Source organism: Onychostoma macrolepis, chromosome 24, assembly GCF_012432095.1.
Source record: "Onychostoma macrolepis isolate SWU-2019 chromosome 24, ASM1243209v1, whole genome shotgun sequence".
Lineage (NCBI taxonomy): Eukaryota > Metazoa > Chordata > Actinopteri > Cypriniformes > Cyprinidae > Onychostoma > Onychostoma macrolepis.
In genome coordinates, this window is record NC_081178.1 from 27,258,135 (window position 1) to 27,273,083 (window position 14,949).

Consider the following 14,949-nt stretch of genomic DNA (forward strand, 5'->3'; position numbering starts at 1 on the left):
CCATATCAGATATAAGCCCCTCCCATTTCAGTGCACTTACCGTCAAAGCCCAGTCACCCGTCTGATCACAGCCAGATCAATCTCTGCATTAAAGGTGAAAACATCAAATCAAGAGAAATTCATAAAAAGCCAATTCATCTACATAAGCTCAAAACACCATATAGATGGACTCGTAATGCTGCTGAAACATATATTAAAGGGGTGGTTGACTGGTTTTTTTCTAGGCTTGATTGTGTTTATGGGGTGCAGTCTAACATGTGTTAATGCATCGTTTGTTAAAAGAACACATTATTTTTCACAAAATTTACCTTTATTCCACACCATTCTGTCACTTCTGTGAGCTACGATTAATTTCAAATCAAATACACAAAGATCCAGTCAACTCAGAATTACGCTTAAAGCACTCAGAAGTTCTGAAACAATACAAACACACACTGAGACAGAAGAAATTAGATTATTATCACAACACACTTCAGAAGATGGAAAACACAGTTGGGTCAGTTCTGGAGCACTTGGAACAGTCTAAACAATACAAAGCCACAACAACTAGCCATACAAGATGGTCAGATTGGGAAAGATTATTTTGAGAAGCTCTATACACATCAAACTGACCCTCTGAATAATCCCAACCAGTTAAAAGTCCTTGAAAAATTGACTGCTCTTGAATCGTGTCAAAAACAACCAAAATTCAGTAGATCAGTGTTTCTCAACTGGTGGGTCGCGGAGTGTGCGGCCAAAGAAACGACATCAGCTACAAAAAACGTAATTCTTAATGTTTTTCTGATGCGAGACTTTTATTTTAAAAGACGTGCATGAAAGCTGTTGACACTTCTGTCAGATGCAGTTTAAGTAAAGAATGTCTGAGAAAAACGCGCTGTCCAGATTCAGTATCTGCGGTCAGATGTGATGTTGACAGGCTTAATGTCAGTGTCATTATTCTGTCGTTATTTTCTTAACATGAAATAATTCTCTCACCTCAGACAAACGAACTATCCAGTCTTGTCAGACGTTATTGTGCTCGTAGCGCACTCTCATATAGAACGCGCCGCGCTGTGGATCAATTCACTAAAGCGCAGAAACATGCAGCGCGTGAAATATAACTGGTGCTGCCTGTGTTAGCTGAGAAGGATTTGCATGAAGATATGATATTCATTCTATTCTGGAGCATGTTCCACGTTTCATTAGCAGTTCATGTTAGTATTGTATATTCACCATGGTAACTGTTGTTTCCATAAGCCAAAAATACAATGTTATTTTCACTTTATGTCATTTTGTGTATGTTTAAATGACTGAGGTGGCTCAAATCAACTTAACTGTATTAACAAAAACTAGTTTGGGCCTGCTATTTAATAGCCTTAACTTATAGGCTGTTCATTCAGTATTAATCATATTCTTAACAGTCTTAACTTAATTTTTGTGAAATAAATTGGCTTTGTTTTGTTTTTTAACACATTTATTAATATTTTGTTATTTAACACACACACACGCACACACACACACATATATACACTGTATATAGATGGTAAGTGGGTCGCGGCTTGATGACCATGGGAAAACGTGGGTCCCAAGGTCAAACCAGTTGAGAACCACTGCACTAGATTATCCTATAACCCAACAAGAACTTAGTGGAAAACTGAAATCCCTCAAATGTAAGAAATCCTGTGGCCCTGACAACATAAAAAATGAGATGCTTAAAGGGGTCATATAATGCTACATGCACTTTTACAAGTTGTTTGAACTGAAACTGTACACAACCACCCTATAATGATAAAGATCCACCCAGTGTTTTTTTTTGTAATCTCGTTAAATCTTTACCCCTTTCTCAAATCGAGCCGTCTGTCCGTGTGGCGTGACACGGACGGAGGCCCCGCCCGCGATAGTTTGATTGACAGCAGTGTTTCAGCACAGACTGCACTGGTGTCTTACCTCAGACCCGCCCTGAGTGAGCTGTCATCAGCTGTTTCAGCGCCGGAGCAGATGTAGACAAGAGTGACTCCTGAGCAGTGGCGTAACTACAGACAGTGCAGGCAGTACCCGCAGCGCACCGTGGCCGGCCCACATCGCAAGCAGGCCCCTGGCGATAAAGTTACTATATTAATATAGAAATATTAATAATATAATGTAATTCATGCCAAGAGTCTTCACAGTAGTGAATAAATATATAAATATGTGACAAATACTTGTGTGCTGTAATGATCCAGCGGTAGAACTTTTGTCAAGCAATTCTGAGGTTCGGGGTTCGAATCCACCCTCGTATAGTTTTTTTTGTTTTTTTTTTCTCATTAAAACCAAAGTGGTGTTCATCAGTGATTGTATATCAAGAGCAAAGACACGATTGTGTGCATTTTGTTTCGTGCTTTTACCAGAACAAAGCGCTCGATCATCTGTGTGAAGATGCGCATTGTCCACGAGCGCCAAGAGAGAACTAATAACAGCAGCAACGAGCGCTCGCCATAACACAACGATAGACCGCAAATGACAACCTTCCTTCTGTGCGCCGTGTCTAAGATCGCACCCCACTTCAGCCAGAGGGGGTCCCTCCAACGGGCCAGGGCTGATACACAGGTCACCGTTATGCGATGGCGACCGTGACACCAAGCCGCGGATGGAACCCTCTGCTTCAGCCAGAACTGGATGGGTCGCATGTGAAGCAGGCCCAACTGAAGTACTGGCGAAGCTGCTGCCATAAGGCCCAGCATTTTCTGGAAAGCCTTGAGCGGGTGGGCAGTCCCTTCCTTGAAGGAGGCCGCGCAGCGCTGAATCGTCATGGCTCGTTCCGCTGAGACAGTTGCTGTCATCTGCACCGAGTCGATAACTGTGCCCAGGAACGACACTCGTTGGCTGGGTGACAGTACGCTCTTGGCAAAGTTGACCCTGAGCACCAGGTAATCTAAGTGGCTGAGGAGGAGGGTCTTGTGCGATGTTGAAACTGCCTCTGGCTGGGCCAGAATGAGCCAGTCGTCGAGGTAGTTGAGGATGCAGATTCCCATCTGTCGCAGAGGGAGAGAGCCGCATCCATGCATCGTGAAAAAGTGCGGGAGCCAGGGACAGCCCAAACAGGAGGACCTTGTATTGATATGCCACCCCTTGAATGCGAATCTCAAGAATCGTCTGTGATGGGGGCTACCTGGATGTGAAAGTATGCGTGAAAGACCCCTGCATTTCAATGGCGCTCTCTCTTCACACACGGAGGAGAGAGCCACTCACATTCTGAAAGAGGAAATCTCTTCCCTTCTAAACAAGGGAGCGATTCAGGTGGTACCCCCAATCTGATAAATCAGGATTTTATTCTCGTTATTTCCTGGTTCCAAAGTAGGATGGCTCATTTTGGACCTCCGAGTGTTAAACAAACATTTGAGGAAATACAGTTTCAGAATTTTAACCCACGGCAAAATTCAGGAATTTTATGGCCCGCCCATAAACGGAATGACTGGATCACATCTCTCGGGTTCAGGGTGAATGTAAACAAAGCAATTTTACACCCAGTCAGAATGTGATTTTTCTGGGCTTGGAGCGTGTCTCTCGCAAGAGTGCGTTCTCTCTCTAATGAACTGTGTGTCAGAGATTTTGCCTCTGGGACTTCTGAGAATGAGAGAATTCGTGAAATGGGTTTTGTCTCTTCATTGCAGCTCGTTACGCGATCTCTGCCGCTCTGTAACAGTGAGGCGCCTGTACAGCAGCTCTGCGCCACTGGAGGAGCGCAGACTTTTACGCACAGGATCCCCTTTGGGACGGCTGGGGTGCCACCCAGGAGGGCAGAACGGTGAACGGTTTGTGGCCGAGCAGACTACTTTGAGCACTGTTACAACCCCTGGCTCAAAGGGAAGCAACAAAAGGAGGGACACACACAAACATAAGACTCAATAAGGAAAAGCTTTATTAAGCTCAAAAGTAAACCACTATAACGGAACAAAACACAACAGAAAAGATAACAGTATTTCTGAAAATGTCAGCATCATCAGTGTGTAAAGCGGGTGCCTGGCTGCTGGTATAATGTGCTATTGTAGCGATGTAAAAGTGCTCAAAACAATACAAATCAACCGAACACGTCCCAAGCCCAAGACTCCTTTGGCCTCTGCTAGTAATCTCTTTTTAAAGGAGCGTCTGAACCACAGCGGCAGGTGTACTCAATGGATTGTAGATTGGAAGGAGTCGTAGGCAGAGCCATGGGGTCTTCATAGCTCCTCCTTGTTACCTTCCTTTCTCCCTTCCTATTTATACATTGTAGTAAAGGTACTAAGGGTGAATGGGCCAATAGGCCTCGCACATTCATGTCACCAAGCATGCATCTACATTCCTGCCAGGGTGTTAATATTTGTGTTGCTGGGATTATTTACACGTGTGTGCCACATACTTGTTTCATGTCCTGCATGCGCACAACAGTTATGTGTGTGCGTCAGGGTTGTCAGGTGTATGATTTTGGGATGTTTCAGGCACCGCCCCTTGGGGAGACCGTCCTTCTCTGGCTTACAGAACCTCACTGTGAGGCTGTTCATTCAGTATTAATCATATTCTTAACAGTCTTAACTTAATTTTTGTGAAATAAATTGGCTTTGTTTTGTTTTTAACACATTTATTAATATTTTGTTATTTAACACACACACACACACACACACATATATACACTGTATATAGATGGTAAGTGGGTCGCGGCTTGATGACCATGGGAAAACGTGGGTCCCAAGGTCAAACCAGTTGAGAACCACTGCACTAGATTATCCTATAACCCAACAAGAACTTAGTGGAAAACTGAAATCCCTCAAATGTAAGAAATCCTGTGGCCCTGACAACATAAAAATGAGATGCTTAAAGGGGTCATATAATGCTACATGCACTTTTACAAGTTGTTTGAACTGAAACTGTACACAACCACCCTATAATGATAAAGATCCACCCAGTGTTTTTTTTTGTAATCTCGTTAAATCTTTACCCCTTTCTCAAATCGAGCCGTCTGTCCGTGTGACGTGACACGGACGGAGGCCCCGCCCGCGATAGTTTGATTGACAGCAGTGTTTCAGCACAGACTGCACTGGTGTCTTACCTCAGACCCGCCCTGAGTGAGCTGTCATCAGCAGTTTCAGCGCCGGAGCAGATGTAGACAAGAGTGACTCCTGAGCAGTGGCGTAACTACAGACAGTGCAGGCAGTACCCGCAGCGCACCGTGGCCGGCCCACATCGCAAGCAGGCCCCTGGCGATAAAGTTACTATATTAATATAGAAATATTAATAATATAATGTAATTCATGCCAAGAGTCTTCACAGTAGTGAATAAATATATAAATATGTGACAAATACTTGTGTGCTGTAATGATCCAGCGGTAGAACTTTTGTCAAGCAATTCTGAGGTTCGGGGTTCGAATCCACCCTCGTATAGTTTTTTTTTTTTTTCTCATTAAAACCAAAGTGGTGTTCATCAGTGATTGTATATCAAGAGCAAAGACACGATTGTGTGCATTTTGTTTCGTGCTTTTACCAGAACAAAGCGCTCGATCATCTGTGTGAAGATGCGCATTGTGCACGAGCGCCAAGAGAGAACTAATAACAGCAGCAACGAGCGCTCGCCATAACACAACGATAGACCGCAAATGACAACCTTCCTTCTGTGCGCCGTGTCTAAGATCGCACCCCACTTCAGCCAGAGGGGGTCCCTCCAACGGGCCAGGGCTGATACACAGGTCACCGTTATGCGATGGCGATGTCAGGTGTTCATTCATCGTGAAACTTGCTAATTAGCACATTATTAGGAAAGTTGATTTGCAAAGATTCATTAAAAAACCTTATACTCACTTCTTCTGGAGGTGAAGCTGGATCAAGAATGATTTGTGCGAACATAGACGCATGTAGGTAGATCAGGGGTTCATTCCCTTCAGAAACAAACATAATCCACTGTGTCTTCAGCGGCTTAGATGTCGGGAGTAAATGACGACTGCTGTGTTCATTATTACTTCCAACAACAGAACTCCTCATTCACTTAGAAGACATTCTTGTCTACATCTGCTCTGGCGTCGAAACAATGGCGGACTGTTTACAGCTCACTCAGGGCAGGTCTAAGTTGAGACCCCAGTCCAGTCTGTGCTGAAACGCTTGTGTCAATCAACTATCGTGGGAGGGGCCTGGGTCTGTGTGACATCACACTGACAGGCATCTGAGATTGGCTCGATTTGAGAAAGAGGAAATGATTTAACGAGATTAAAAAAAAACACTGGGTGGATCTTTATCATTAAAGGGTGGTTGTGTACACACACTGCCAACACACATTTCAGTTCAAACAATTTGTAAAAGTGCATGTAGCATTATATGACCCCTTTAAGATAACCAGAGGCCCCTGGGCTACAGCATTACCGCAGGCCTAACCCTGACAATTATTTATGTTAAATTTTGATTAATATGCAAGTTAACATTCACAACACTGTTCTGCATAAAATGTGAATAAATTCACTCTTTATTCACATTTAAAACACTACATTATTACAGGCATTATATGGACGTAATATGAAAAGAAAATGCAATCAATTTCCTGGCTGAAATGTGAGTTTATCGTGACACCAAGCCGCGGATGGAACCCTCTGCTTCAGCCAGAACTGGATGGGTCGCATGTGAAGCAGGCCCAACTGAAGTACTGGCGAAGCTGCTGCCATAAGGCCCAGCATTTTCTGGAAAGCCTTGAGCGGGTGGGCAGTCCCTTCCTTGAAGGAGGCCGCGCAGCGCTGAATCGTCATGGCTCGTTCCGCTGAGACAGTTGCTGTCATCTGCACCGAGTCGATAACTGTGCCCAGGAACGACACTCGTTGGCTGGGTGACAGTACGCTCTTGGCAAAGTTGACCCTGAGCACCAGGTAATCTAAGTGGCTGAGGAGGAGGGTCTTGTGCGATGTTGAAACTGCCTCTGGCTGGGCCAGAATGAGCCAGTCGTCGAGGTAGTTGAGGATGCAGATTCCCATCTGTCGCAGAGGGGAGAGAGCCGCATCCATGCATCGTGAAAAAGTGCGGGGAGCCAGGGACAGCCCAAACAGGAGGACCTTGTATTGATATGCCACCCCCTTGAATGCGAATCTCAAGAATCGTCTGTGATGGGGGGCTACCTGGATGTGAAAGTATGCGTGAAAGACCCCTGCATTTCAATGGCGCTCTCTCTTCACACACGGAGGAGAGAGCCACTCACATTCTGAAAGAGGAAATCTCTTCCCTTCTAAACAAGGGAGCGATTCAGGTGGTACCCCCCAATCTGATAAATCAGGGATTTTATTCTCGTTATTTCCTGGTTCCAAAGTAGGATGGCTCATTTTGGACCTCCGAGTGTTAAACAAACATTTGAGGAAATACAGTTTCAGAATTTTAACCCACGGCAAAATTCAGGAATTTTATGGCCCGCCCCATAAAACGGAATGACTGGATCACATCTCTCGGGTTCAGGGTGAATGTAAACAAAAGCAATTTTACACCCAGTCAGAATGTGATTTTTCTGGGCTTGGAGCGTGTCTCTCGCAAGAGTGCGTTCTCTCTCTAATGAACTGTGTGTCAGAGATTTTGCCTCTGGGACTTCTGAGAATGAGAGAATTCGTGAAATGGGTTTTGTCTCTTCATTGCAGCTCGTTACGCGATCTCTGCCGCTCTGTAACAGTGAGGCGCCTGTACAGCAGCTCTGCGCCACTGGAGGAGCGCAGACTTTTACGCACAGGGATCCCCTTTGGGGACGGCTGGGGTGCCACCCAGGAGGGCAGAACGGTGAACGGTTTGTGGCCGAGCAGACTACTTTGAGCACTGTTACAACCCCTGGCTCAAAGGGAAGCAACAAAAGGAGGGACACACACAAACATAAGACTCAATAAGGAAAAGCTTTATTAAGCTCAAAAGTAAACCACTATAACGGAACAAAACACAACAGAAAAGATAACAGTATTTCTGAAAATGTCAGCATCATCAGTGTGTAAAGCGGGGTGCCTGGCTGCTGGTATAATGTGCTATTGTAGCGATGTAAAAGTGCTCAAAACAATACAAATCAACCGAACACGTCCCAAGCCCAAGACTCCTTTGGCCTCTGCTAGTAATCTCTTTTAAAGGAGCGTCTGAACCACAGCGGCAGGTGTACTCAATGGATTGTAGATTGAAGGAGTCGAGGCAGAGCCATGGGGTCTTCATAGCTCCTCCTTGTTACCTTCCTTTCTCCCTTCCTATTTATACATTGTAGTAAAGGTACTAAGGGTGAATGGGCCAATAGGCCTCGCACATTCATGTCACCAAGCATGCATCTACATTCCTGCCAGGGTGTTAATATTTGTGTTGCTGGGATTATTTACACGTGTGTGCCACATACTTGTTTCATGTCCTGCATGCGCACAACAGTTATGTGTGTGCGTCAGGGTTGTCAGGTGTATGATTTTGGGATGTTTCAGGCACCGCCCCTTGGGGAGACCGTCCTTCTCTGGCTTACAGAACCTCACTGTGAGTGTATTGGGCAATTGGGAAGCTGTCCATGTCTCTACTATAGGTGGATCTCGAACATGAGACGATGAAAGAGAGCAATAGGTTACTGTTGTAACCCTGGTTCTCTGAATCATCGAGTGGAGAGATCCACCAGCTTTTCCCCGCTAGTCGAACGAGGAGCGATTATACTTATTGGAGAATAGCAGCGCGTGCAGGCCTTATATGCCCTCAGATAAGGGGGTGGGGCCTTACCTAGTATTGGATGAGCGCTTCTGTCTGTCAAGCCAGACTTGGTGCAATTAGATACTTCTGCAGAGGTCGGTCACGGATGCCCTTCCCATAGGTGGATCTCTCCACTCGATGTTTCAGAGAACCAAGGTTACAACAGTAACCTATTGTTTCCTTGCATGTCACTTTAAATGCTAATGAGTTCTGCTCACTCCACCCCTCTCTTCCGAGCCGCTCTCTGAGAGACGGTAAACTTTAGCCGCATTCATCGTGAAACTTGCTAATTAGCACATTATTAGGAAAGTTGATTTGCAAAGATTCATTAAAAAACCTTATACTCACTTCTTCTGGAGGTGAAGCTGGATCAAGAATGATTTGTGCGAACATAGACGCATGTAGGTAGATCAGGGGTTCATTCCCTTCAGAAACAAACATAATCCACTGTGTCTTCAGCGGCTTAGATGTCGGGAGTAAATGACGACTGCTGTGTTCATTATTACTTCCAACAACAGAACTCCTCATTCACTTAGAAGACATTCTTGTCTACATCTGCTCTGGCGTCGAAACAATGGCGGACTGTTTACAGCTCACTCAGGGCAGGTCTAAGTTGAGACCCCAGTCCAGTCTGTGCTGAAACGCTTGTGTCAATCAACTATCGTGGGAGGGGCCTGGGTCTGTGTGACATCACACTGACAGGCATCTGAGATTGGCTCGATTTGAGAAAGAGGAAATGATTTAACGAGATTAAAAAACACTGGGTGGATCTTTATCATTAAAGGGTGGTTGTGTACACACACTGCCAACACACATTTCAGTTCAAACAATTTGTAAAAGTGCATGTAGCATTATATGACCCCTTTAAGATAACCAGAGGCCCCTGGGCTACAGCATTACCGCAGGCCTAACCCTGACAATTATTTATGTTAAATTTTGATTAATATGCAAGTTAACATTCACAACACTGTTCTGCATAAAATGTGAATAAATTCACTCTTTATTCACATTTGAAAACACTACATTATTACAGGCATTATATGGACGTAATATGAAAAGAAAATGCAATCAATTTCCTGGCTGAAATGTGAGTTTATAGGTATGATTTAAATACCATAAATCACTCAAAATATTCATTAGCCATCATCAGTAGATCGGCTTTTGGTGATTGCTAACTGCATGTTAATTTGAAACATGCCGTGTTCATGTTAAAAAAATTAAATCACAGCCGTAAAGTTATAATGATCACATTTAAGCTATAGGACGATTCCTATTTTTCCATCCCGTGATTTAAAATTGAGACTTTGAAGCAACGCCTTTGATGGATCACAGTGACTGAATCTCAAACCTTCAGCTGACACAGCTTACATCCACGTAAGTTACAGAATTTGCACTGTATGACATTACAGAAAGTTGTCCGGTCCAGTTCCTTTCACACAGCAGTGTTGTGTTGTTAATCTGCACGTTAACATTACACTCTTGTGCTGGGCTAATTTACTAGCGAATGCATGAATTGTGCATTTCGCTTACAGTATATCGGTGGAACACGTGGAATATTCCAACTGTACAAACTGTGTGGGGGGAACCTAAACTGAACCATTCACTATATAGGCTACTACAACCAGGGCGTTGCTGAAAATGAGTGTCTGTCAGCTTGTATTTGCATACCTGCGAGAGTTTGGGGCGTTGGTACTGTAGTAGGCGGAGCCAGAGGGTGTTTAGCGGTGTGGAAAAATAAATTAAGTTTCTTTTACAAAAACGCAAGCCAAAATACACTGAGACAGACAATGGGGTAAAACAAGAATAAAGATGGGCAGTGTCTTTACAAAATGGAGGAATTTGATGGAATATATGGGATTCAGTCAATTCAATGAACTTGCAAAGTTTTGTTTTTTTCTCAACAGGTAAGCTAAACTTCAATGAACTTGAATAAATCAACCCGGTCTCATCAATCTGCGTATAAGTAACACGAGTTTACACTTTCAAATTGCGTGTAACGCATACGCCAAAGTCCAATTTTGCGTGCATATGACACGCCAATCCTTCCCATTAACTTCAGTGGAGAGCAGATGCGTCCGAATACCACGCAGCATCTTCTGCAGCAGTGACGTCACCAGCGAGGCTCGGTCACGGCTCGGTTCGCCCGGTTCACCTGATGCGCGTGCACCTTCAAACAGGTAAGTAAAGGCAACACTCTTTTTATGTAACGAGATCACGGGTTTAACGGTATTATTTTAATTATTTCAGTGTTTCTGCATCACATTAGATGAGGTAATGTGTTAAAATGGCAGCGTATGCGTTCAAATGAGTTGTTAGTGGAACAGTGGGCTGCTAGCACAGGTAACCTGCCATTGACATTAGCCTAAGCTAACTTCTACTGTATATTATAGACCTGTTGCAGTTTTAAATAACGAAATAAATAAAACCGTTTCTAATCATGTTGTGACATGGGTCTTCAGCTTTTAGACATGGCTGATGACAGCACAACAAATCAACCAACCCAGTATTGTGTGATAATTGTGATCATGTAAAAAGTTCATACATTTACCATATTTTTACCATAGTAACTGTTGCTCGACCATGTCATGTGTAGTCAATACACAGTAACTACAACATATACCATGCCTCTCATCACCATAACTGTATTTAAAGCACAATAACCACAACACGTAATATGAGTTTACCACAGTAACCGTTGTTTTACTGTGTCATTTGTAGATAAAGCGTAGTTTTACTGTGGTATTTAAAGCACAATAACCACAACACGTAATATGAGTTTACCACAGTAACAGCTTTAAGTGATCTGATTTGGCCAAATTAACTGAAGATCTGATTTGTCACGTAACAAGTTAAAACAGCATTTCCAGACTCTTGCTTCTTAGACAGATATGTTCAATAAAAATCAACACGGAAAGAAAGGCCGACTCTGAGGTGTGGACAGGCATCATGTACTGTTAGAACGGGAAGAGACCGCACCAATTTGTAAAGATTAATAAAGATTCCAATGGACTTAAAATAAACTTTATGATACAAACACTCTGACTACTTACAATGGGCACAATCTGCATATAAATACTGTAAAGCTGAAATAAAGCCACCCAGCTTTATATCAAGCTGATGTAAAGCTGCTTTGACACAATTTGGATTGTTAAAACACTATACAAATAATAGTGACTTGACTCTGCAGGAGAGCTGAGGCACTGGCCAATGACAGCAGCAGGAGTAAAAGTGGTAGAATTTTGTATGAGTACGCTTGTACAATATCATATGAATTTGCTGACTTGGTAAATTGTATGAATTATTATTAATTCTACATGACACTTTGTTGAGGGTTCTTCCTGATGGGCTACGTAAACCAAAGTTAAAGAAACATCAAATGCTGTGCTGTCTTTTTACAGTCTTCATGTACCTTCAGCACGAACTAATTTAGGTAAAATTGCATTTGAATATGCTGCACCGTCAGACTGGAATTCTCTTCAAATGAAACTCCGGCTAAATCAGTTGGTGTCTCCTTGTGAATTTAAAACACTTTTGCGTGGAATAGAAAATGATTTAATGATTTGCAAATGCTTTTAATGCTGTAATATTTTATTGTTGTGATGTATTGTTCTTTGTTGTATATGTATTTGTATAACTGGGCCGCCTATCTTGGCCAGGACACTCCTGGAAAAGAGATTTTTAATCTCAGTGAGGTTCTCTCCTGGTTAAATAAAGGCAAACAAACAAACAAACAATGTAACTGCAGTACAGTTTAGTCAAGGTGCTCAGACCAACACAGACGTACCACTGGAAGTGTTTGTCTTTGCAGCTTTTGGTCTTCTCCGTAACACACAAGATGTTCAAATTCAAATCCCATGACAGGCCTTCCTTTGGTCTTCCCTCTCAGCTGAAACCAAGAGAAATATATACATGTTGAGACAGTGTGTTTAAAATGACCAAAGTGACCAAAATATTTGAGAGGAAGGACTGTAAAGAAAGATATTATTAAGGATGCGTTCATTAAAGCAAATCAGCAGCTAAATGTGTTCAACATTACCTGTGAAGGGTTGAATCTTTGAAGAACTTGTTCAGCCTTCTTGGCAGCTTCTTCAAGATCAGCAAAATAGGAACGGAAAAGCTGAGAGAGAGAGAGAGAGAGAGACACACACACACACACACACACACACACACAACATTGAATTTTAAATTGTTCATGGAATTCTAAAATGTTGATTTGTTCTACTTTTTAAATGTATCTACATGCATGTTTTTGTTGCATATATATCTGTTCTAGATTCAATGTAAACACTACGCTTTGGCAATACATTGTAACAATTGTCATGCCAATAAAGCACATATTGAATTGAATTAAATTGAATTGAGAGAGAAAGAGAGAGAGAGAGAGAGAGAGAGAGAGAGAGATGGCTTCTTAAAAGAGCTGCTGGAGTGTGTGATCTGGCGTTAACTGCAAGACAGAAAAAAAATATTGAATTACTTCACAAAAACATATTTAAGGCGTGGCAAGCATTGTGGTTACTGCTTTACAAATAGTATACAGTACAGTTACTGTGGTAAAAGCATGGTGTTGTGGTTATTGTGCTTTAACTACAAATACCACAGTAAAACTATGCTTTATCTACTAATACCACAGTAAAACTATGCTTTATCTACTAATACCACAGTAAAACTATGCTTTATCTACTAATACCACAGTAAAACTATGGTTACTGTGGTAAACTCATAGTACGTGTTGTGGTTATTGTGCTTTAAATACCACAGTAAAACTACGCTTTATCTACTAATACCACAGTAAAACAACGGTTACTGTGGTAAACTCATAGTACGTGTTGTGGTTATTGTGCTTTAAATACCACAGTAAAACTACGCTTTATCTACTAATACCACAGTAAAACTACGCTTTATCTACTAATACCACAGTAAAACAACGGTTACTGTGGTAAACTCATAGTACGTGTTGTGGTTATTGTGCTTTAAATACCACTAACAACTCATTTGAACGCATACGCTGCCATTTTAACACATTACCTCATCTAATGTGATGCAGAAACACTGAAATAATTAAAATAATACCGTTAAACACGTGATCTCGTTACATAAAAAGAGTGTTGCCTTGACTTACCTGTTTGAAGGTGCACGCGCATCAGGTGAACCGGGCGAACCGAGCCGTGACCGAGCCTCGCTGGTGACGTCACTGCTGCAGAAGATGCTGCATGGTATTCGGACGCATCTGCTCTCCACTGAAGTTAATGGGAAGGATTGGCGTGTCATATGCACGCAAAATTGGACTTTGGCGTATGCATTACACGCAATTTGAAAGTGTAAACTCGTGTTATTTATACGCAGAATATGTTGGAGCTTTTATTGAAAGTAGCATAATTTTACCTGTTGAGACAAGCTTTCACTTCCCTAGAGCAGTAAGAGCTGTGTTTGTGATGTTTGAGTTTCGTAGTTTTGCTAGCACAGAAACTGAGTACGGCTTTACAATAAAACTAAAAATATAATAAAATAACTAAAAATATAATAAATAAATAAATAATTAAAAAATCTAACTACATAATACTATTATTGTTAGAAATTTCAACAATATAAAAATAGAAATATAATACATTTATACATGAAAAATAATAATAAAAATATACAAATATGAAAAATTAATAAATACATTATTTTTAGGGTTTTTAAAATTATTTTTAAATTAATAAATTATTAAGCTCTTTACACAATCTGACATAGCTGCGGTTGGAATTGAACTGCGGGTTTCGTCTGGTCAGAGGAGAACTGACCCCCGACTGAGTCTGGTTTCTCCCAAGGTTTTTTTCTCCATTCTGTCTCGGAGGGAGTTTTGGTTCCTTGCCGCTGTCGCCTCTGGCTTGCTCAGCTGGGGACACTTCATTTCTAGCGATTATCGCCGATTTGATTGCACAGATACTATTTAAACTAAACTGAGCTAGACAATGACATCTCTGAATTCAATAATGAAATGCCTTTAACTGAAAATTGAGTGTTTAATCTTATCATTATACATTACTGACACTCTATCCTCCAATTTGATACTGTTAAAGGTCTCATGACATGCTGTTTTTTGGATGCTTTTATACAGGCCTAAGTGGTCCCTAGTACTGTATCTGAAGTCTCTTTCTCGAAATTCAGCCTTGGTGCAGAATTTCAGCCACTACGAGCCAGTCCCACAATGAGCTTTCCTTAGGACGTGCCATTCCTGTGTCTGTAGCTTTAAATGCTAATGAGGAGGAGAGAGGCGGGGCAAGGTGGAGGGTGGGGGTGTGGCCTTAACCAGCTTGCGCT

General features: G+C 42.2%; 1 protein-coding gene across 1 annotated transcript in view; it reads right to left on the reverse strand.

Moving 5' to 3' along the window:
* Positions 1-13,902, reverse strand: part of tmx3b (thioredoxin related transmembrane protein 3b) — a 37,846-nt gene extending 23,944 nt beyond the window's left edge. Inside the window, exons 1-3 of the mRNA XM_058765409.1 lie at positions 13,766-13,902; positions 12,683-13,090; positions 12,431-12,532 (exon numbers count right to left, since the gene is read on the reverse strand). The gene's annotated coding sequence lies outside the window, so the exon portion shown is untranslated. The remainder of the gene's footprint in view (positions 1-12,430; positions 12,533-12,682; positions 13,091-13,765) is intronic.
* Positions 13,903-14,949: the final 1,047 nt, after the last annotated feature.